General features: G+C 44.3%; 1 long non-coding RNA gene across 1 annotated transcript; it reads left to right on the top strand.

Annotated features, from left to right (window-relative positions):
* Window positions 1–7,717: 7,717 nt before the first annotated feature.
* On the top strand, window positions 7,718–12,799 carry LOC147996220 (uncharacterized). Its single transcript, XR_015671596.1, has 2 exons — window positions 7,718–7,920; window positions 11,388–12,799. It is a non-coding gene; the product is annotated as an uncharacterized LOC147996220 (long non-coding RNA).
* Window positions 12,800–21,350: the final 8,551 nt, after the last annotated feature.

The following is a 21,350-nucleotide window of genomic DNA, read 5'->3' as shown; positions in this document are numbered from 1 at the left end:
CCTTCCTTCCTTCCTTCCTTCCTTCCTTCCTTCCTTCCTTCCTTCCTTCCTTCTTTCCTTCCCTCCCTCTCTCCCTCCCTCCCTCCCTCATTCATTCTTCCTTCCTATTTGGGGAGGGGGTGGTTGTTCTGGAAGCTGGCCCTAGCAGATCGTGAGCAAGTGTTCTACCATGGAGCTACACCCAAGCCCGAGTTGTTAAAACTCCGCAGGACTCGTGCCTTTCTAGACTGGTGAGTAGAAAGCAAGCTGGGATATTGAAACCAACACAGATGGACGGACACTTATGTTCTTTCCAACCTTCGATTAAAATGGTCTCGTGATTAAGAGCCTTTGTTTTTCATAAATTGGCTGTATGAAATTCAGTTCCTTTTACAAATAACTTACGTGAAGATAACCAGCCCATCATTGAGGAGAAAGATAAGATTAGTTCTGAGCTTCCTCTCTCCAGTTGAATCTCAAAACCATAAACTTAGTCACTGAATCATAATGAAGACATTTCCTCATGTTACCTGTTAAGAGTCTCTGGAGGTAGGTGCCAGGATGGGGTTAGGGATGCAGAGGGCTTAAGGGAAGAAGGCAGGAAGCAGAGCTGATCAGCTGTCAGACCACTTTTTAGACCTCACAAGTGTCTGCTGAGGGGGGTGTTCAGCTAGGGGCACATTCCTCGTGAGAGAGGTCTGTGGTAGAAGTGGCTGGCTGATCTGTACCTTCCTGCCCAGGTACTGGCCAGGGGTCTGCTGCTGAGAAATGGCTCTACCCGGAAGCCGAGGATGCTGATGGAGACACTGGAATTAGCAGCTTCCTCAGAGTTGTAGGCCTGGAACTTTCCCAAACAAACAGCCCCTGTTAGGTCATTCCTGTTTCTGCGGCAATAACCCTGAAGTGGAAGGCCAGTCTGTCGATCACCCCAAATCCAGACCCTGTAAAAGAAAGATGGTTACTTTTAGTTACCTAAAACCAAACATTTCTGTAAGATCCAAGAGAAAAGGGTGTGGTGATTTGACACATTTGAATGCTTATTTCCAGCTGCTAAACTGTTCAGGAAGGATGCGGAGGTGTGGCCTTGTTGGAGAAGGTTTGTCACTAGGGGTGGGCTTTGAGGTTTCAAAAGCCCATGCTGGGCCCACGTCTGCCTCAGGCATGTGGGGGAGATGTAAGCTCTCTGCCACTACTCCAGTGCTGTGCCCGCCTGCCCACTGCCATGCTCTCAGCCACAGTGGTCGTGGATACACCCTCTGACATTGTAAGCAAGACCCTGATTGCCTTGGTCATGGTGTCTCTTCGCAGCAATAGGAAAAAAAGACAAAGTATGAGGAGGGAAGGAGGGCGCAGAAGATGGAGGAACGGTAAACACCATCATGAGTACAAAAATATGTAAAAGCTGAGAAAAATGAGAAATGCTTAGTTTATACAACATAGAATTTACTGTACAAATGGTGCCTCAGAAGCCAACTGGCAAAGCCAAGGACAGTGGTGAACACTGTAAGCTCGGCTCTTGGGGCACTGAGGAGGAAGAACGGATGTGAATTCGGAGGCCACACTGGGCTGAAGAGCAGGACCCTGCCTCAGAAAAAGTCACCACTATAACGAAAAACTAAAAAGAAATGGTTTCCAGCATAGGAACTATGAATGGGCCTTTAACGGGGCCTTTAATTGGGTGCCGAAAACTCCTAACAGGACACAGATCCAAGTTACATCAAGATTCTCTCTGCCAGGAGTGGTGAGGGTTGTCAGGGATTCAAAACCTCGACGGCAATGTCATCAGCAGACTGGTGAGGGAGGAACTCTCAGGTGATGGGACGGGATGTGAGCCAGCGCGCACTGGCAGTACTTATCGAAGCCGTAAGAGCGTTTACCGTCTACACTCCAACAGCACTCTGGGCACCTGTCCATTATGCAATTACACATGATGCACACACAAGGCTCTTACCATGAGAGTCTATCTTAACGAGATTGGGGTAACCTCTGTACCCATCCATATGGTGGACTCCTCAAATAAAGTAGTGCAAGGAACTTACAATAGTTTTCTGTGCATGGTATGGCGGAGTCTCTAATACCCTTACTGGGGAATCAGGGTTGAGAAGTGTCAGTAACTTTTCCTAACTCAAGTTTGAACAGTAGGAGGTAAGGGCAAGACTAAAAATATAAATTAGCTTCTATCTATATGAAGAGATGCTGAAAAGATACTGAAGGCAAGCTCTCTTGCTTGTTTGGCTATGACAAGGAGAGCATCAATCTAATTTGCCCTTGACGGACTCGTTCATGCCCATGGTCCTAAGTAGTTGTAAGCAGTGCCAGCTAATGCTCATCCAGGTTTTGATGAACGCTGTGTGGAGTGGATCTGGGGGAAGTGGTATCAGTAGCAATGGTGACATAAATCTTAATATGTTCAATTACTAAACTGATGTGTGAATACAGCTTGCAAACTTAAAAGGAAACCACCTATAAAATCATTGTAACTCAAAGACATGATTTCCTTCATATGTACACACATACATATATAATATTAAGACATATATTACATACACATATATGTTACAAAGGCAGTTCCTTTTAAAAAATAACTTGTGTAAAGACAATTGGGCAATCATTGACACCCCTCCCCCACCCCGTGACCATTTACTGCCTGTCTATAACCCTTTCATGTTGAAAGCAAAATGACCTTGACTCCTTAGAAAGGGAGGCCAGCGCTTGAAAAAATAATGAACAGAGCAGGTGAAGTAAGTTATTTAGAAACATGGGGAATGGTCGATAAAATCACTCACAACAGCAGTGTAAAATGAAATCATGGTGAGGTGGAGTCTTCACTTACTATGCAAAAATGAAGGAGGGGTAGACAGAGGCCTCACTTGCCGTGCCCTGCACAGCTCCGGGGCCTGACAGGTGGTAAGGGAACAAAGAGAAGACAGGCACACTGACACAGAAAACTGGCATCGATGACAGAGTGCTTATTACACAGAGTTGAACAGACAGGTGGGTAATCACAGACAAACTAGGAGGCAGGGTTTGTGACATACAGCTATATCAAAAAGATATGTGTGGCTGATCTCCATCCCTGCAGGGGACTAGTCTTCAGGCCATAACATCCCACAGGGAAAAGCTTGGTGGACATTTTCTGCACACACTGTCGACACCCACACACACATGTCAGAGGAAGGCTTTGTTAACGGTGACGGGTACCCAAGACAACCAGTTTCTAAAGCCTTTGTGTTTATTCAGAGCTGTAACTCCACGGTCAATTGGCAGTTGCTCTTAGACCCATGGAACCCAGTACTTTACAGTGCGTATGAGTGGCAGAGAGAGCTGGTCACCTTATTGCCACCAGGAAGGAAGAAAGGAAGAGGGAGGGGCCAGAGTTCCATAGCCTCCTTAAGAGCGCACCTCCAGTGACCTAGTCTCCGTTAGGTTCTGCTTCATAGAGGTTCTCTCTTCTACAAATAGGACCACACTGTGGTGTCCAAGTCTCTAGCATGTAATCTCCTGCCCCTGCCCAAATTCACAAAGCAATGACTCTGAGACTAATCATTTCTGAATAAATGCTTAGGCCACTATCCCAGAATCCTCTCTGTCTCTGTCTCTGTCTCTCTCTTGCTTTCTTGCTCGCTCTCTCTCACTCTCTGCCTTATGTCCTACCTTCTATCTCCTGCCTAAACTAATAGACCAACAGCATTTCTGTTGACCGGTGAAACTTACACACAGTACATAAGAGAGTCTCTGTACACTAACTAGCATTATGAGTCTTTAGGGAGTGTTTCAGACCCAACTATAGAAAGCAAGAGAGTTCCCACACCTACCAAAGTGTGAAACAGTTTACTTAGTCTGGCATAGATTTGTAAAAGAATATTTGCTCATTAGAAAGAAAGAAGGATAAGAAACCTACCTATAGTATGGTACTAATTGTATTAGTGTGTGTGAATGTGTGTGTGTGTGTGTGTGTGTGTGTGTGTGTGTGTATACAGTTGAGTACAATTTGTGTCTCCAGGAGAAAACGTTCTTTTAAAAATTCTTTAAAATAAGCAGACCACACAGAGGTCAGCAGGTGCCCCGGTCACAGTGACCTGCTTTTCATGAGTTTGCTTTTACTAATTATATATGTATTCTTTGACAATTCCATACACATTGTATTTTTGTTATATTCACCCTCATCAAACTTCATAATGCCCACACTGAACCCCCCTTTCAACAAGTACTACTCCTACTTCGTGGTTTTTTGAAATAATTGGATTAATTAGAGCCACTGCTCTGAAGTGAGTTTGATTAGAGCTGCTTGAATGAGCATAAGAGTCGTTTATTGGAATGTGAAAAACTTAGCAGTGAGCACACAACTGAAGAATCACAACACCCATGTCTGTTCAAACCCCCCACCCCCTGTGTCCTCACCCCTTCCCTGTCCCTCAAGCACAGTCTCCACAGCCAGCCATTAACTGCCAAGAGCTCCCTACCTGGGGTCAAGACTCTGTTCCTGTGCAGTATATTTTGTGCCCAGTAGGTGGTGCTGTTGGCTTGTATTTACTTCTACCACCTTCAAACTGCTCTTAGGACTGGAACTTTCGGAAACTTGACCACTGTTGAAGGCTAGTCTTCTAAAACCTTCATTGGCAGCAGATATACCCTAATCTAAACTTTAATGCCATACTCATTCATTGAAGTTGTTTGGAAGTATGCTATTTTGTCAGCTGGGATATTTAGTTTTGTCCTGGACAGTGCTGGCGGCCTGTTTCTCCCACTACTTTTCAAAAGAGCTGCTGTATTTAGATCATAGGAACTGCTTGTTTTTTGTTTTGTAGTTATTTGGGTTTTGGATTTTTGATGTTGTTGTTGTTGTTTTGTTTTTGTTTTTGCTTGTTTGTTTGTTTGTTTGTTTGAAAACATCCTCTTTGTGTTCTAGGCTGACTTTGAACTCTTGATCCTTCTGCTTCCACCTTTTGAGTGGTGGAATTAGAGGCATGTGTATCTATACCAAGCTTATAACTGCCTTCGCCCCATGAGTATGTCTGTTTGTCAATGTGTGTGTGTCTGTCTCTGTCTGTCTGTCTCTGTGTCTGTGTGTCTGTCTGTCTCTCTGTGTGTGTCTGTCTGTCTCTCTGTGTGTGTCTGTCTGTCTCTCTCTGTGTGTGTCTGTCTGTTCTGTCTTTCTGTGTGTCTGTCTGTTCTGTCTTTCTGTGTGTCTGTCTGTCTTTCTGTATGTGTGTCTGTATGTCAGTGTGTGTCTGTGTGTATGTGTGTGTCTGTGTGTCTGTGTCTATCTGTCTTTCTGTGTGTCTGTCTCTGTGTGTGTTTGACTGTGTGACAGTGTGTCTCTGTGTGTGTGTGTGTGTGTGTGTGTGTGTGTCTGTGTGTCTGTGTGTCTGTGTGTGTGCACTCATGCTCATGTAGAGGACACAGAACAACCTCAGCTATCTGTCAGTCCTCAAGGGTCATCTACTTTGAAGTTTTCCTGTTGTTTGAGGCAGGGTCTCACTGCCCTGGAACTTATCAAGTAGGCCAGGCTAGCCAGCCATCAGCCCAGAGGGAGGGGGTGCTTACGGTGGAATTTTAGCAATCTGTGTAACTAAGCCTAGAGCATGATTTCCTTTTCCTCTGTGCATACTCATTCCTCCCAACCCCCCAGACGGCCATCTTGATTGTTTCTTGAGTGTTTGCAATAGACATGCCCATGGGAAGTCTGTGGCTCCTTTTTGTTCTAGAGTTTTGTTTTTTTCTTTTCCCCTGGGGCTTTTATCCTCTGATCAGATTGATTTATCTTGTGGCCTGCTGTACACCTGTCATGCTGGGACCTCAGGATGCCATTTGGTGGCTGCAGTCCTACTGTGTGTTCTGGTTCTCCACAGGATTAACCTTTTAGAAACAGCACCTTTTTTCACTTGGTTTTCCCCTCTTACCCCGCCATCCCTCTTCCCTCTCTTTTCCTCTGGGTCAGGGTAGAAGTAGCAGAAGGTGTACTCTGAGCTCCTGCTTGGTGCTGTGTGCTCGGTGCTGTGTGCTCAGTGCTGTGTGCTTGGTGCTGTGTGCTCAGTGCTGTGTGCTCAGTGCTGTGTGCTTGGTGCTGTGTGCTCAGTGCTGCGTGCTCAGTGCTGTGTGCTTAGTGCTGTGTGCTCAGTGCTGTGTGCTCGGTGCTGTGTGCTCGGTGCTGTGTGCTCAGTGCTGTGTGCTCGGTGCTGTGTGATGTCTGCGTTTTAAGTTGGTTCTTCTGTCTCGGGCCTCACTTGTTCTCACCATTATGCTGTTGGGAGTCTGTGTGTGACAGCTGTCTGTCCCCTGCACCTCTTCTCTGTGTGCTTTGGCCTTTCATGACCACTGCAACAACTCTCTCCTTTACCTCTGCTCTCTCAGAAATGCGATGGTCTGTCTCCCTGCTGGTGGTTTTTCCACCTCCATTTTTGATGTAAGGATCTGTCTGGACTCTCATTTTAGTGGGCTGTGGGGTTTGCTGCTTAAACTGCTGTCTTAGTTATGGTTTTATTGCTGTGAAGAGACACCATGACCACAGTTCTTTTTTTTTTCTTTTCTTTCCCCTTTTTTTTTTCTGGAGCTGGGGACCGAACCCAGGGCCTTGCGCTTGCTAGGCAAGCGCTCTACCACTGAGCTAGATCCCCAACCCCATGACCACAGTTCTTATAAAGGAAAACATCTCATTGGGGCTGGCTTACCGTTTAGAGGTTCAGTCCATTATCATCGTGGTGGCAGACATGCTGCTGGAGAAATAGAAGAGAGCTCTACATCTTGATCCGAAAGTAGAAGGAGGAGACTGTGTTCCACACTAGGTGTAGCTTGAGCACAGGAGACCTCAAAGGCTGTCCCCGCAATGACACCCTTCCTCCTACAAGGCCACGCCTCCTAATAGTGCAGCTCCCTATGGGCTGAGCATTCACCCACAGGAGTCTATGGGGGCTGTTCCTATTCAAGCCACCTTAACCACTGTCCTGAATAGAGCACTGCAGGAGTGATGAGGTACCTGACCCCTCCTGAGCTCCTTTGCCAGCCTCTCCCAGTTCCCAGTGTTTGCCAGGCCTTCCATAATGCTCACGGCTCCACCTGTTACTGAATCACTTCATCCTGATACAAAGAGGGCAGTGTTAAATCAGAGTCTCTTCACTGAGATGACCAGCGGGTATCCTGACAGCCGGGGGTCCTTATGCTAATCTTCTACCCCAGCTCAGTTCTAGTGTCATGGAACTCTCCTCCCATGTTTCTCTGGCCACAGCATTTGATCCTGCTTGTTCCCGTGTCACCTGCTTAATCAGCATCAACTTGCTCTCTGCCAACTAGAAGTCACCACCCTGAGTTCCTGTGATTGCATAATGTGCCTCCCTGGGACTTCATGAATCAGATGGCTACCCATCTCCCCTGACGTGGTCTCCACTTTAGGTCATTTACTTGTGGCCCGGGCCCTTTTTATTCCAAGCTGTGTTCTAAATACCTTTCCTGCTTTGGCTCCAGCTTCTGCTCCTTCCTTCCCAGATAAGGCTGCTCATAGGAATTTAGAATTTAGAAGTAGTTTATGGTCCCAGGCGTCAATATGTCCCGTCCCGTCCCCCCCCCCCCACCCCCGTGCTCTGAACATTTGCATTCCTCAAAATGCTTATGTTAAAATCCTAACCCCCAAAGTGAGGAAGTTGGAAGCTGAGCCCTCATAAAATATGTGCAGGGAACCCAGGCTCCCTGTTTTATTTTTACTTTTTCTTTTCTTTTCCTTTTCTTTTCTTTTTGGTGGGAGGATGCAGAGAGGAGGCGCCATCTACGGGCCAGAAAACAAATTTGCACTAGATCTCAAATCCACTGGCACTTTGGTTGGTGAACACTCCAGCCCCTGGAGCTGTGGGGAAGTAAATGAGCCACGGTGGAATACACTAAGGTACCCTCCAACTGTACACAGCCAGCCATGCATGCAACCTCAGGAATAGATGCCCCCCCAAGAAGGTAAGGCAGTGCTTCGCAGCTGAAAATAATCTTACACTCACGCACATGTTCACATACACACAACAGTATCTAAAGAACACAACACACTACACACACACAGAGTCCATAAAAAGATAGTGTGGTGTTAAAATTAAATAAGGCTGCAAAATTCAGGAGAATTTCTGTGAAAATTTGGGGAGATGATGATGACGACGACGAGGGCGATAAAAGAGGATCTGTGTCCTCATTTTCTGGTTTGCTGTCCCAGCACCATCCCATATGCTTACATTTGCCAAGAAAAAGTCAGTGAATCTTATTCTGGGCGGTGAGTCATTGCTCCTGTCCAGTCCCGTGGTTCCCTGTCTGCGGCTGTGGTCCTTTTTCGCGCACGGAATCCTCCATCCCGGGCTCCCACTTCTTTGTGTCCAGGAGCACTATCATTCCGTGTCCAGCCACAACAGCCTTTTTACCTGGTCCCTACTTTCACTCTCACCAGCTTGCTACTAAGAACCTCCTCCCTGTGGGGCTGTAATGGCTCAGGGTTACAGAGGAAGGGTTGAGGAAGCTTCAGCTCTAGACCGTGGTGATTGGCTTCCTCCCCACTCCCAACGTGGCGCTATAAAGCTGCCGCTCGCACCACCAACACTAGTAAGAATTTATTATCATGTCAGTTATCAGTTGTAGCAATTTTAAAAGTGATAGTTTTTTTCTTTATCCAGGCTGGGTCCCTAATAAAGATGACAGAAACTATTAGGTTTATTTAAACAAGCTTCATGGCACAACAATTGAGCAGCTACTAGTCTATTCTAATCGTCTAAAATAATCTGGCTACCTCACAGTCAAAATCCCTAAGATACTTGCATTTTAGTATTGATCTGGCTTTTTTTGCCCTAGGTGTGTTCTCAGGGTGGCACCTTGACCTCCTAGTGAGTCCTGCCCGGCCTCCCTCCTCCTTCCCCCACCTTCTCCCCTAGCTGGGATCAGAAGCCCCGCCCTATTCTCACCTTTGCCCAGTCATTGGCTGATCAGTTCTTTATTGACAAGTCAGACAATAAATGGGGAGCAATGCTTACACAACATTGAGACAGGAAATTCTTAGAATAAGCATTGCAATGCCCCGTCCAGACTGCAATCCGATGTAAGGGCACAGAACCAGCATTTGAATAATACAAAGATATTCTTTACACCGTGCAACAACGACATTATGCCAATACTTCACTTATAAGCCCCCACCCCACCACCTCTGTGCACACACCCTACAGGCTCTGAGTATGCAGATGTAGCATCTTCCAACACCCCTGCTCTAGCCAATGGTACACGGACACACAAACCTTGCCGCAGAGACCCTGGCCCAGGGGCACAAACACTTCTTTCTGCCCCTAATAAATGAATCCGTTTTCTGAAGCTGTCCCTAGGTGGGTCATTGCCTTCACACTGCCCACTGAGATCCCGCACTGCTCGCGCCTGGCTAAGCGTCCCTCCCTCCAGTCGCGCTAGGTGTGCAATGGGCACAGCTACCCAGAAGGAGAAGCAGACATGAGTCGGCACCTCCTCATCCTTTCTCCCATGAAAATTCACTCAGTTTTCAAGGTCTATTTCAGCCCCAGTTCTGTGTCGAAAGAGTTCCCATTCCCACCAGTTGAAAGAGAGCCCTGTGCTTCCGAGCGCCCTACCTGTACCCTGCAGGCAACAGGAGTTTATGATTCACAGTCTTTTGGAGCTTTCCTCTGGCAGAAGGCAAGTCCTCAAAGCTATTACTGAGCCTCACATCCGTCTCTTCCCAGAACAGTCTGTGCAATTGTAGAACCCGAACATTTTGATGATTGATTTATTTTCTTTCTTTTTTTTTGAAAGATTTATTTATTTATTTTGTATATGAGTAGCTGTCTTCAGACACACTAGAAGAGGGCATCGGATCCTATTACAGATGGTTGTGAGCCACCATGTGGTTGCTGGGATTTGAACTCAGGATCTCTGGAAGAGCAGTCGGTGCTCTTAACCACTGAGCCATCTCTCCAGCCCTGATTTAATTATTTTCAATTCTAATGAACACTGAGGATAAAACCATATATGTGAGAGAGAGAGATTGTCATTCTGATTATGATAATGAGTACATTTGTCATTGAGCAGACTTAGTACTTTGAAGACTTTGAAAACCAAAATGGGTCGTGATAGCCTCATTAATTTTTTTGTTGTTGTTGAAAAAAATAATCACAAAAATAGTCATCCAAGTCTGGAGAGGATTATTTAATCACCAAAGTGCTTGCCTTGGGAGTATGAAGACCTGTGTTTGAGTCCCGGGACCCATGTTAAAATAGAAAAGGCCTGGTGTAGAGACACACACTTGCAATCCCAGTGCTGGGGGTAGAGATAGAGAGATTCCTAAGGCTCCCTGCCCAGTCAGCATATACTAGGTGAGCCTCACTCCATGTCTTAAAAACCAAGGTAGATTGCCCATGGAGGAACAGATTCTGTGATGGTTTCTTGCCTTCCACATGCATGTACAAATACATTGACATGCAACTCTACACTTGATCTCAGCCAAAAGGCTAAGAAGCAATGACATGCAGCTCTGTATAAGTGCGTGTGTGTGTGTGTGTGTGTGTGTGTGTGTGTGTGTGTGTACCTACATATATTAATGTGCATGTTCTGAGAGTGACCTGAAAGTTGTTGGGAAGATCTAGAGATTTTAGAGATCACAAGAACATCAACGTTTCAAATAATAATAGCAGTGAGACTTACCTCAGTGAGAGAAGGAATCTTGGTTTAGGAGGGTCCTTCTGTCTACTGCCCACTTCTTCTCAAGACCTTACCAAGCTCCATCTTTGCTTGGATTGCTCACGAAGAGGAAGCAAGCTGGCAGAGAGGAGAGAGGACAAATGGATACAATGTCAACAAACTTTCCTGGTGACTTTTCATCAGGATGGTTTTGTATCATTAAAAGATACATTGAATTTTCAACACATATTGGGTATGGATACTCATCAAATGTTTGCACTGTGTGGGGTGATTGACTTGGGTGATCTCAGATCGAGTAGAGTGCCTGACTTGGCATGCAGGTGGCCCTAAATTCATCACCATCAACTTGCCAAATCACAGCAAGCATGGCAGACACAGTAAAGTGAACCAAAAAGGGTCTACGTAGTTCCTCATTGTTCTCGATGTATTTGCCTAACCTATCAGGTCAAGGATAAAACTTATCCAATAAATGGGTGTCATCGTAACAGTCTCCATCTCATCTGTAGTGAAGGTGAGAATCTTGGTTGGACTCAGGGATGTATCTGCTTTAGATGAGCCTCAGGGAAAAGGAAAACCCTAGCAGCATGAGAGGCTGTGATATGGGTCCAAACCATGAAGACAGGCACACAAAACTCATCAGTGGGGTTGAGTGGAAGCATGTGTCTGGAGTCAGATTGTCCATGATATTCTCCTGCATCAGTTGCTAATTATGAAATGGAGTCACTCACTCCATTTCTCTGTTTCTTCAGTTGCCAAATGTGAGCGTGAACTTCTTGCCAGGATCCCAAGCTAATTATCAAGAAGATATTCCTGAAATGCACGGGGTTGCAATGTCGCCTGCCTCCGCTGTAACTGATCCGTGGAGAACATGACCAGCCTTTGATGCTCCTGAGAGGTCACCGATCTTACTGTCTCTTTTTAATAAAATGCAGTTAGGGAAACTGTCTGTTTTAGTTTACTAGTCTATTGCTGGATTCCATTTCCATGTCTATAATTGTTCCTTCTTTCTTGCCATTGCTGTAGGAACAAAGACATCATCTCCCCCATTTCCATCCAGAAAGGAGAGGCTGGCTTTGTGTTCCTCTGAGGACAAGTTGAGCAAAGCACCTATGAGTTTGGGGCAGCAGAGGCTGGTGGGGCAGGGGAGGACTGCATGGGATCCACCCTGTGGGAAGACAAGCTGGGGATAGAGAAGAGGAGGTCCTAGCAGGGAGAGGACAGAGACACCTTCCTTGAAGCATTGCCTTTAATTTCAGTCATTTCCTGGTGGTCCTGCAAGGTGGCAGAGCCTTTGATGAGCAGTTGATATGAGGCAGGAGAATGTCCTGAAACTGCCCCTTCAAAGGACACATCTGTCCTGGAATGGTAGTGAGTAACTATAATCCTGACATTAGAGGCCAGAGCTAGTCAGTGAGTTGTAGGCCCATCATAGATTAATTGAATATATCATATCATATAAACATAATATCATATAAATGACAAGACTGTCTCAAAAACAGAGGAAAACACAACTAAAAAAATACCTAAAGGATTATAAAACATCCGCTTTTGATGGTGATCAGAGCACTCCTGGTCTGTGGCTGTTGGACACAGTAGATGTTCTCTCTTGAAGGACATGGATTCATTTGTGGAACAGGAAGACACAGGAAGCAGGGATCCCTGGTTTGGGCACCTGCTGTAGGGAACTTGAGGGTGATTCACTTGAAGGGGTTGTTCCAGATCATGCCCCAGCAGCCCGGACCTTGTGCCCCTGCTGAAGCAAAGGCCTTGCCACATTTCAGGGACCTCAGGGTAGCTGGATGTGCTGCCTCTTTATGAAGGTGTGGTTTACCTAAGTATTTCTTGTATACAACAAATCCATTTTTTCTTTTAATACGTTCTGATCAAGTAAAGATCAGATTTCACATCAAAATCATTGAAGAGACAGGAGAGAGAGAGAGAGAGAGAGAGAGAGAGAGAGAGAGAGAGAGAGAGAGAGACTAACTTAATTCTGGCTAGACTGAAGCAAAAATAATCTTATCTATCCATAAGAGAAGAATACATCACATTAGTACCATTTTTTTGTGCATAATTTGATTGAAAATATTTATGCTATTTGACATGATGATAATTCTATTTTCTTAGAAGTAACCTAAGGAAATACTCTGAAATACAGATAAAACTTCTAATCAATAAAATGTTCATTATAATTTTATTTATAATAGTTGGAAAGAAGCTGAACAAAATTATTTGGGGAGTGGTTTGATAAATGATGCCATGTATATATAATAAAATGCCGTGTAGTAAAAAGATGAAATATTCCGAAGTTAGTTTTTGTACCATGAAAAATATGATAAAATATTAAGTGGTAAAGCAGATGTACTATTTTAGAGAGACTGTAACTCCATACAGAAAGCAAATGATAAAAATAGTAGACCCAGTTCACACGCCTACCTAGACTAACACTAGGTTAGCACGTGTCTGTTTCACAGTAGAATATTACACAGCAAAGAAAACAAACTCTTGTCCCATCAAATAATGTGAAGTAATCTTTCTTCCTTTTCTTTTTTTAAAAAAATTATTTTTCTCTTATACAATACTTCCGATCAGTTTTCCATCTCTCAACACTTCCCCACACCCAGACCCACTTTTCCTGTAACCCTTCAGAAAAGAGCAAGCCTCCCAAGGATCTCAGCCAAACATGGTATAACAAGATACAATAAGATTAGACACAAACCACCATATCAGGGCTCGGTGAGGCAAACCAGTAGGAGGAAAGTGTCCCAAAAGCAGAGTCAGAGACAGCCCCACCCCAGCCCTGGTCCTGTAAGAACACCAAGCTACATATCCATAACATATAATCAGAGTCACATGCACACAGGCTTCCTGATGGTGGGCTCCTAGGAGCCCTGGTTAGCTGATTCTGGGGACTCTCTTCTTGTGGTGTCCTTGACCCCTCTGGTTCCTACAACCCTTCCTCCTCCTCTTCCACAGGGTATTCTGAGCTCAGAATGAATCTTTCAAATTGAAATAATATTTTTAATAACACAGACGTAGGTGATGAGGAGCCCGGAAGATAGCTGAGAGGAAGGTAAGGTAGGTAATGACACAGTGAAGAGGAAAACAACAACTGGGGGAGACCGATGGTGGGTGCTGGGCAGCCTCAGATGTCTTGACCTGGAGAACACTTACACAGGGACTTGCTGGCATAGCTATCAAATTCTGTGCATATGTTATATGCGGTTATAAATGGCGCTACAGCAAAAATACTGGAAACAGCAGAAAGAAATAAAATATCTTGTAAAAGAAATGATGACAGTAAAATTATAGTTGACTTTCATTCTTTTCTCTGTTTGATCTATTTCCCAAATTTCTTTAACACATCTTCTTTTAATTATCAGATAACCAGTCAAAGATAAATAAAGGCTATTAAAATTGCCATTATGGCTTTTGGGTCTGTTATCTATCTATCTATCTATCTATCTATCTATCTATCTATCTATCTATCCATCATCCATCTATCTACCTATCATCTATCATTTGTCTATACTGGCTGGTGCTGTGTGTCAACCTAACACATGCTGGAATCATCAGAGAGGAAAGAGCTTCAGTTGAGGAAATGTCTCCATGAGATTTAGCTATAAGACATTTTCTCAGCTAGTATCTATGAGGAGGGGCCATTGTGGGTGGTGCCATTCCTGGACTGGTGGTCCTGGGTTCTATAAGAAAGTAGGTTGCCAAGCTATAATGAATAGACCAGCAAGTAGCACCCCTCCATGGCCTCTGCATCAACTCCTGCCTCCAGGTTCCTGACCTACTCGAGTTCCTGTTCTGACTTCTTTTGGTCATGGAAATGGAAGTTGAATAAACCCTTTCCTCCCCAACCTGCTTATTGATCATAGTGTTTCATTGCAGCACTATAAACCCTAATAATCTATCTATCTATCTATCTATCTATCTATCTATCTATCTATCATCTATCTATCATCTATTATCTATCTTCCATCTCTGTTCTATCAATCATCTATCTATAATCTACCTTCTGTCATCTACCTGTCAGTCATCTATCTCACCTATGAATAAGAGAGAAGTCTAGGGCTGGGGCTCAGGGGATGTTGGGGACATTGTTCCCTCTGATACCATAATGACTCAATTTTCTTTTGTTTTTTTTTTTTTTTTTGGTTCTTTTTTTCGGAGCTGGGGACCGAACCCAGGGCCTTGCGCTTCCTAAGCAATCGCTCTACCACTGAGCTAAATCCCCAACCCCATGACTCAATTTTCTAATGATACATTCTTACCATAAAACATGGTCTCCTACAAAGGTTACAATTTGCTTAAAAGTTCAAAAAAGTTACTTTAAAGAGAGAATTTTATTAGCCTTGACATCAGAGCTCCAACAAATGCTAAGTAAACAACTTAGTCAAGTGTTTGTGTTGGAAAATTAAATCGTAGAGGTCAACCAATTGTCAAGAATACATTTCAGCAAATGGTTTCCCCCGAAGATAGGTTAAATGGGAGTCAAAGCCTGAGACTGGCAAGCAGACTTTAAAATCTGCCTCATTTTCAAAGATGCATAGGCTACTGGAAAAGGGGTAAAATTATGTTTTGCATGATTATTTTAAAAATGGATTTGCTGTTACCATATTACTGGGCATTTGTACATGATACTTTATAATTTATATTTATCCATCTGGAGCAACTATAGCCTTTATAATAGGGACATAATTATTTCATAGATTTTGTCGGATTTCCAATGTGATTCACAGAAATCACAATATTTTGCTCTATTTTTTTCCTATTTTGAAATTGGCCTGAACAGATTTTATAGATTATGTACAAGATAGTTCTTCCAAGGTTTTCAGTGCATGGTGATTGTTTAATCTTTTTTTTTTTCCTGTCTTTGAAGACACCAAGGACTTTTGAGAAAAAAAATCATTTAATTATTATAGAAATTATGTTCCTTTTTTTTTCTATTGAGACAAGCATTTCTCTATGTAGCCCTGGTTCACTATATAGACCAGACTGGCCTTGAACTCACAAAGCTCCACTTGCCTTGGCTTCTAAGTGCTGGGATTAAAGGCTTAAAGGCATTTGTAGCTCTTCCTTCTCTGGGAGGTGGGGCTGTTAGCCACCCAAGGACAAAGGTAGCAGAAAGGGGTGCAGGTTTTGGATGGTTTGAACACCCATGGATTGACTTCTGGGTTTGGCTTCAGCAAGACAGCTCAACTTTGTTCACGGTGAACAAGGGCTATATAGATAGATCTTGGGGACTGAGTGGGGAATTCCAAGGTGGACATTCAATTGGCTAGGCCTGACAGCTGTGAATGCTTCATTTACATGAAGAGGAAGTCCAAAAACCTGCCTGGCAGGTTCTTATTGGGAGACTATGAGACTAGTCTCAGAGGGATTTTTGGGGGGTGGTAGGTGGGGGTTACAGGTGGGAAGGGTTGGTTGGTCATAACACAGCACCTACTTAACACATGGTGATGTGCTCAGTCATGCAGAGCTTGAAGAAAGCTTTGTGCAGGGTCGTCTTCCAGATAAGGTCAGGCAGCTGTGCTCAGAGACTCCCCAGATAAGGTCGGGCGGAGACGAGACAGCTAGGCTGGGAAAGGAAGGTCTCCATATTTTTTGCCAAGCTCAGAGAACTTATCCGGACACAGTGGGCTGTGACCTTAAAGCAGGGTCTTCCAACAGTGTGTGCCACCACACCCAGTCTTGAAAGACCCCCGGAGAGGACCTTTCCCTCAGGAGGAGACCCAAGCGCCCAATGACCGAGCCGAGTCCACTCGGATGCAATCAGCAAGAGGGTTTATTGGAAAACACAGGTACCTGCGGGCACACAGTCTCTTCGGAGGACTTGTGTGCCCAGCAGCTCCAGCATGGGGCTTTTATAGGGTTTTGGGGAAGCAGAAGCGGGCATACAGAAGCAGATGCATAGTTACGGGGATTGGTGGATTCAAACGAGGCACATAGACATGTTCACATATGATTGGCTATTTCACATGATGAGGTAATAAGGTATAGCTACACACATTGGCAGGTTTGGGGCGTCCTGGATGTCGGGGGCTGGGGGCTTATCTCTTCCTGCCAGGTGGCCTGTGAGTCAGATCCGGTACTCCTGGTCTGTTCTGCATTCCTTTCCTTTTATGGTCTGTTAGTTCTAGCGGCAGGGCAGGGCTGCCTGGACTTGCTTTTCACAGTGTTTAGCCCTGAGTCTGAATTTTGAAACTTACTCTTTTAACTTCATATTTTTAAACCTTAAATCTGTATAATTTTCCTTTCAGTCTTAATATTCTAAAGGTATAAAATGATAGTTCTGAAGCTGGGGAAATAGTTCAGTTTGAGACAGGCTGACTCCATGACAAGTTTCAAGTTGGTAGTTCAGGAAACTAGGCCTAAATCTGTTTCCAAGGACTGGAAAAATCCAGGCAAGTCCATGCAAGCCAGTTACTGAAAAAAAGCAAAACCACCACCACCACCACCACCACCACCACCACCACCACCACCACCACCACCACCCCCGCCCCCAGGCTTCAGGCAGCCAGTCAGAAGCTGCCCTGTCACCTGGTCAGAGGAAAGAAGAAGGGGTCAGCAACAGTTTCCAGACTTCCCCAGCAACAGTTTCTAGTCCCCCATGTCCCAGCAATGGTTCTGGGATATCCCTAGAGATAGAGTCAACAGATTAAGAAAAAGGTCATACCCTTTCCGAGAATTCCCCTAATGTGCCTTAAATTGGGCCTGTGAGCTCACTGGGCGCCTCCGTCTTGGTAGATGGGAGAGCCCAGCATGCTGGACTTCTGCAGAATAAAACGCTCTTCGCTTTTGCATACTATGTGAGTCCAGGTTATTCTTCATTAAGTCACGGACCCTTAAAAGTTGATAGAGTGTTTGCTATTCGTGTTGGTTCCTGGCCCCCAGTTGCTGGAGCTGTTCTGGGAGATTATGGAGCCTTGCTGGAGGGTGGGCTTTGAGGGCTCATATCTTTCCCCCACTTCCAGCTTACTCTCTCTGCCTTCTGTGAGCGGTTGAAGGTGGGAGCTCCTAGCGTTCTGCTCCATTCCCACTGTCGTGCCATCCTTGCCATGATGGACTTCCCCTTGGGAAAAATAGGCTGAAATAAACCCTTCCTTCTGTGAGATCATGATGTTGTATTACAGCAGCAGCAGCAGCAGCAGCAGCAGCAACAATACACGCATCCTGGAAGCACAAGGACTTGAGTTTGATCCTCAGAATCTGTAAAAAAATCTGAGCCTAGTATCATTGCTGGGTGATAGACAGGAAGATCCATGGGGTGGTTTGAATAAGAATGCCCCCATAGACGTATTTGAATGCTTAGGGACTGGCATTAAGGAGGCGTGGCCTTATTGAGGTAGCTGTGGCCTTATTGGAGGAAACATGCCACTGGGGGCGGGGTTTGAAGTTTCAAATGCTGAAGCCAAGCCCAGTGGCTCACTCTTCCTGCTGCTTGCTGATCTAGAAGAAGTGCTCTCTGCTCCTTCTCCAGCACATGTCTGTCTGTATGCAGTCATACTACCTGCCATGATAATAACAGACTAAACCTCTGAACTGTAAGCCACCTCCAGGGAAATGGTTTTCTTTATAAGAAGAGTTGCCATGTTCATGATGTCTCTTCACAGCAATAGAAATTTAGCTAAGACAAGAACACATATGAATATAACACTTGTTTTTTGTTTTTTTTCCTTTTTTTTTTATTAACTTGAGTATTTCTTATATACATTTCGAGTGTTATTCCCTTTCTCGGTTTCCGGGCAAACATCTCCCTAATCCCTCCCCCTCCCCTCCTTTATGGGTGTTCCCCTCCCCATCCTTCCCCCATTGCCGCCCTCCCCGCAACAATCTAGTTCACTGGGGATTCAGTCTTAGCAGGACCCAGGGCTTCCCCTTCCACTGGTGCTCTTACTAGGCTATTCAGTGCTACCTATGAGGTCACAGTCCAGGGTCAGTCCATGTATAGTCCTTAGGTAGTGGCTTAGTCCCTGGAAACTCTGGTTGCTTGGCATTGTACATATGGGGTCTCGAGCCCCTTCAAACTCTTCCAGTTCTTTCTCTGATTCCTTCAACGGGGGTCCTATTCTCAGTTCAGTGGTTTGCTGCTGGCATTCGCCTCTGTATTTGCTGTACTCTGGCTGTGTCTCTCAGGAGCGATCTACATCCGGCTCCTGTCTGCCTGCACTTCTTTGCTTCATCTATCTTGTCTAATTGGATGGCTGTATATGTGTGGGCCACATGTGGGGCAGGCTCTGAATGGGTGTTCCTTCTGGGTCTGTTTTAATCTTTGCCTCTCTATTCCCTGCCACAGGTATTCTTATTCCCCTTTTAAAGAAGGAGTGAAGCATTCACATTTTGATCATCCGTCTTGAGTTTCGTTTGTTCTAGGCATCTAGGGTAATTCAAGCATTTGGGCTAATAGCCACTTATCAATGAGTGCATACCATGTGTGTTTTTCTGTGATTGGGTTACCTCACTTAGGATGATATTTTCCAATTCCAACCATTTGCCTACGAATTTCATAAAGTCATTGTTTTTGATAGCTGAGTAATATTCCATTGTGTAGATGTACCACATTTTCTGTATCCATTCCTCTGTTGAAGGGCATCTGGGTTCTTTCCAGCTTCTGGCTATTATAAATAAGGCTGCGATGAACATAGTGGAGCACGTGTCTTTTTTATATGTTGGGGCATCTTGTGGGTATATGCCCAAGAGAGGTATAGCTGGATCCTCAGGCAGTTCAATGTCCAATTTTCTGAGGAACCTACAGACTGATTTCCAGAATGGTTGTACCAGTCTGCAACCCCACCAACAATGGAGGAGTGTTCCTCTTTCTCCACATCCTCGCCAGCATCTGCTGTCACCTGAGTTTTTGATCTTAGCCATTCTCACTGGTGTGAGGTGAAATCTCAGGGTAGTTTTGATTTGCATTTCCCTTATGACTAAAGATGTTGAACATTTCTTTAGGTGTTTCTCAGCCATTTGGGATTCCTCAGCTGTGAGTTCTTTGTTTAGCTCTGAACCCCATTTTTTAATAGGGTTATTTGTCTCCCTGCGGTCTAACTTCTTGAGTTCTTTGTGTATTTTGGATATAAGGCCTCTATCTGTTGTAGGATTGGTAAAGATCTTTTCCCAATCTGTTGGTTGCCGTTTTGTCCTAACCACAGTCCTTTGCCTTACAGAAGCTTTGCAGTTTTATGAGATCCCATTTGTCGATTCTTGATCTTAGAGCATAAGCCATTGGTGTTTTGCTCAGGAAATTTTTTCCATGCCCATGTGTTCCAGATGCTTCCCTAGTTTTTCTTCTATTAGTTTGAGTGTATCTGGTTTGATGTGGAGGTCCTTGATCCACTTGGACTTAAGCTTTGTACAGGGTGATAAGCATGGATCGATCTGCATTCTTCTACATGTTGACCTCCAGTTGAACCAGCACCATTTGCTGAAAATGCTATCTTTTTTCCATTGGATGGTTTTGGCTCCTTTGTCAAAAATCAAGTGCCCATAGGTGTGTGGGTTCATTTCTGGGTCTTCAATTCTGTTCCATTGGTCTATCTGTCTGTCTCTGTACCAATACCACGCAGTTTTTATCACTATTGCTCTGTAATATTGCTTGAGTTCAGGGATAGTGATTCCCCCTGAAGTCCTTTTATTGTTGAGGATAGTTTTAGCTATCCTGGGTTTTTTGTTATTCCAGATGAATTTGCAAATTGTTCTGTCTAGCTCTTTGAAGAATTGGATTAGTATTTTGATGGGGATTGCACTGAATCTGTAGATCGCTTTTGGTAAAATGGCCATTTTTACTATATTAATCCTGCCAATCCATGAGCATGGGAGATCTTTCCATCTTCTGAGGACTTCTTCAATTTCTTTCTTCAGAGTCTTGAAGTTCTTATTGTACAAATCTTTTACTTGCTTGGTTAAAGTCACACCGAGGTACTTTATATTATTTGGGTCTATTATGAAGGGTGTCGTTTCCCTAATTTCTTTCTCAGCTTGTTTCTCTTTTGTGTAGAGGAAGGCTACTGATTTATTTGAGTTAATTTTATACCCAGCCACTTTGCTGATGTTGTTTATCAGCTTTAGTAGTTCTCTGGGGGAACTCTTGGGATCACTTAAATATACTATCATATCATCTGCAAATAGTGATATTTTGACTTCTTCTTTTCCGATCTGTATCCCCTTGACCTCCTTTTGTTGTCTGCTCTGGCTAGAACTTCAAGAACTATATTGAATAAGTAGGGAGAGAGTGGGCAGCCTTGTCTAGTCCCTGATTTTAGTAGGATTGCTTCAAGTTTCTCTCCATTTAGTTTAATGTTAGCAACTGGTTTGCTGTATATGGCTTTTACTATGTTTAGGTATGGGCCTTGAATTCCAATTCTTTCCAGGACTTTTATCATGAAGGGGTGTTGAATTTTGTCAAATGCTTTCTCAGCATCTAATGAAATGATCATGTGGTTTTGTTCTTTCAGTTTGTTTATATAATGGATCACGTTGATGGTTTTCCGTATATTAAACCATCCCTGCATGCCTGGGATGAAGCCTACTTGATCATGGTGGATGATTGTTTTGATGTGCTCTTGGATTCGGTTTGCCAGAATTTTATTGAGTATTTTTGCGTCGATATTCATAAGGGAAATTGGTCTGAAGTTCTCTTTCTTTGTTGGGTCTTTGTGTGGTTTAGGTATAAGAGTAATTGTGGCTTCATAGAAGGAATTCGGTAG

Source organism: Rattus norvegicus, chromosome 2 (assembly GCF_021556685.1).
Source record: "Rattus norvegicus strain SHRSP/BbbUtx chromosome 2, alternate assembly SHRSP_T2T, whole genome shotgun sequence".
Lineage (NCBI taxonomy): Eukaryota > Metazoa > Chordata > Mammalia > Rodentia > Muridae > Rattus > Rattus norvegicus.
The sequence above is the reverse complement of the archived record's forward strand: the minus strand, read 5'-3'. Positions and strand labels throughout refer to the sequence as shown.